The sequence below is a fragment of the Brassica oleracea genome, chromosome C2 (genome assembly GCF_000695525.1).
Source record: "Brassica oleracea var. oleracea cultivar TO1000 chromosome C2, BOL, whole genome shotgun sequence".
Classification (NCBI taxonomy): Eukaryota; Viridiplantae; Streptophyta; class Magnoliopsida; order Brassicales; family Brassicaceae; genus Brassica; species Brassica oleracea.
Genome location: NC_027749.1, coordinates 32,380,608 through 32,383,856, shown reverse-complemented (window position 1 = coordinate 32,383,856; position 3,249 = coordinate 32,380,608). Strand labels below are relative to the sequence as shown.

At 38.1% G+C, this 3,249-nt stretch overlaps 1 pseudogene; it reads left to right on the top strand.

Annotated features, from left to right (window-relative positions):
- Positions 1–834: 834 nt before the first annotated feature.
- Positions 835–2,655, top strand: LOC106325436 (annotated as a pseudogene).
- Positions 2,656–3,249: the final 594 nt, after the last annotated feature.

Here is a 3,249-nt window from a genome sequence, read left to right as displayed (position 1 = left end):
TGTTGACATGAAGAATTAAACAAAGGGAAGTAGTGGAGGAAGTGGGAGAAGTGGCCATATCACTTACCAAATGGGGAGGAGTGGCTAGTCCACTACTAGTTAGTGGAGGAAGTGGGAGAAGTGGCCATATCACTTACCAAATGGGGAGGAGTGGCTAGTCCACTACTAGTTAGTGGAGGAAGTGGGAGAAGTGGCCATATCACTTACCAAATGGGGAGGAGTGGCTAGTCCACTACTAGTTAGTGGAGGAAGTGGGAGAAGTGGCCATATCACTTACCAAATGGGGAGGAGTGGCTAGTCCACTACTAGTTAGTGGAGGAAGTGGGAGAAGTGGCCATATCACTTACCAAATGGGGAGGAGTGGCTAGTCCACTACTAGTTAGTGGAGGAAGTGGGAGAAGTGGCCATATCACTTACCAAATGGGGAGGAGTGGCTAATCCACTACTAGTTATTTATTCTTCCACCATTGAGTGCTTATTGCTTTTGTTTCCTTTAAATACACCATGTATGTTACACAATTAAACACACAATTCAATACAAACATTTCTTTCATTCTCTCAATCTCACAAATCCTCTCATTCTCTTAAATTCTCAAATTTCTCTTCTCTCTCAAATACTTACGGTTACTTCACTCCTTTTTACTTTGTTCGTGTGCTTCATCACGGTTAAAACACTTAGAAGCTCTCATAATCCCACAAATTATCACATAGAATATCCTTAGAACATCATTAACCCAGTTTTTTAGTTGAGTCTCTTAGCATAATTAGAACTAAAAAAAATTAGCCATTAAAAAAAGAGACGTTCTTCTATCTCCTAAATAGGAGACGTCCCTTAGACCTTCTCCTTCTCCTTCTCCTCTTCTCTCTGCAACAACAACAAAGCTGAGCCAACATGTTGCTTCCTCCATTCTCCTCTTCATGAATTCCTCCCAAGCTTGCTTCCTCCATTCTCCTCTTCAGGAATTCCTCCCAAGTTCTTACATATTCACAAAGGTTCTTATCAACGTTCGGTTTAATTTTGCGGCAATAAAATGTTTCCTTCGCTTGCTTTAGCGACTGCACCAATGCCCTTGACGATTATCTCTGCCACAAGACGGTCCCAAGTCACGCAACTTAACGCAAAGAAAACCAAACCGGAAAAGAAGCGGGCAACGATGGCGACGTCGACGAGCGGTTTCTACGGAAGAACTGCGAACGAGCAGACGTGGCAATGCATAGAAAGCTGTGGAGCTTGCTGTAAGCTCGCAAAGGGCTTCGCTTTCGCCACACCTGACGAAATCTTTGACGATCCCGATGACGTTGAGGTCTGTTTGCTTACACACACCACTTGTTCGACGAAAGTCCTCTGTTCATTGCTTTTGAAAGTTGAGATGTTATGCTTTTAATCTGTAGCTGTTTCGAAGCATGATTGGTGATGATGGCTGGTGTATAAACTACGACAAAGTTACACGCAAGTGCTCTATTTATCCTGGCAATTTTGTTAGCAAATCATTTGTCTTATTCTCTCTGATTTGGAGAGTGAAACAATCCTCATTATTTGTAACGCTTCCCGAGTACAGATCGACCATATTTCTGCCGAGTTGAGCCAGAGGTTTTCAAGACTTTCTACGGGATCGAAGAAAAGAAATTCAACAAGGAAGCTTGCAGGTAACCAGACATCAATGTTTCTGTTTGGTTGGTCTTATCATTTTCCCTTGCAAGAACTTATTATTCTCTTTCACAAGCTCCTACACTGACAGTGCTGAAGCTTACTCAACTTTATATCCGAATATTATAAGAATCTTTTAGGTTCAGCTGTATAAACTTGCTAAGATAAATGTGAGAAGAAACTGATTATTGTCATTTTTAACGTTTCAGCTGCTGCATTGATACCATTAAGACGATACCATTAAGACGATACATGGCTCAGATTCCAAAGAACTAGATAAGTTCTTATCAGAAAACATAATTTTTGAAAGCCTCTTGTTTACTTCACAAAGGTTCTAATGAATTCCTCTTCATGAATCAAAGTTGTTATCAGAAAACATAATTTTTGAAAGCCTCTTGTTTACTAGAAACCTCGATGATGGTTCTTATTTCAATGGCTCCTCCGTCCCAGTTCCTGCTCCTTCGTATGGAAAAACCTCTCAGAAGATTGATAATGGATTCAAGCCTAGAGGTAACATTATTTCTGCTACGCTCCATAATTTTTTTGTTTTTAAGAACTTCTAAATAAGATATTCTCATTGGAGCACGAAAATGTTGGTGTCTCTTAACTAGGTCCCTTAAGTAACATTTATTTGATTTGTATTTGCATTCAAAATGTTTTGATGGTAGCTTATCTGAAGCGAATTCGAAACAAAATTGATAAAGGCAATTGAAGATGAAGACCTATCTAGACTATGAGATTGTCATTATTTTGATAAGGTATTAGAAGTCCGTCTGCTACTGCTGGAACGAGAACACCTAATCTACCTTATTCTATAAAAAGCTAGTTTGATATGGCTAATGTGTCATCAATGATGATTATCCTCACCAGCTTCTGTTGCAGAAGATTCATTAGTTTTTCATTATCGTTTTGGCTTATTCTTCTATGATGTAATATGCTTCAAATCAGTTCAACAAAACAAAGTGTTAAAAAAAAAATCTAACATTTAATATTTAAAAATCATTAAAAAATCCAAAGTAGGTTTTTGGGTTAGCGATGCTCTTACAAAGCTGTTAATGGAGTTTGCTGATAGCCGCCTAAAGATGGTATATTTACGATCACATATGTAAATATGATATCGTTATAAAAATGATATTCACTACAAGAAAACAAAAGCTTAACGAGGAAAATTAACAAGGAATATTTTTCTTCGTTAATTTACGTCGACTTTACAAGGAAATTACGCGGAAAAATAAAATCAGCTTTATTTCCTCGTAAAGTAACGACGAAACAGTTTCGTCGTAAAGTCGATGTAAAGTGACGTGGCGTTTACGAGGAAATCGTATGTCCTCGTACATTCTACGTAAACTTAGCGTGGTCTTTACGAGGAAATAATTTATGTCTACTTAGCGACTAAATTTTGAATCCACCAACTTTGTTTGTCACACGTTTTTTTTTCGGCCACCTAACTAATTTTCGTCATAAATTCGTAGGAAAATTACAACTACTAGATTCGAAAACTTTCTATAAATAGGGACGTTTGAACATCATTTTAAACACACCAACAAAAAAAAACGTGAAAGAAAAAAAAATGGCTGGCTCCGGGAATATTTTCGAGTTGC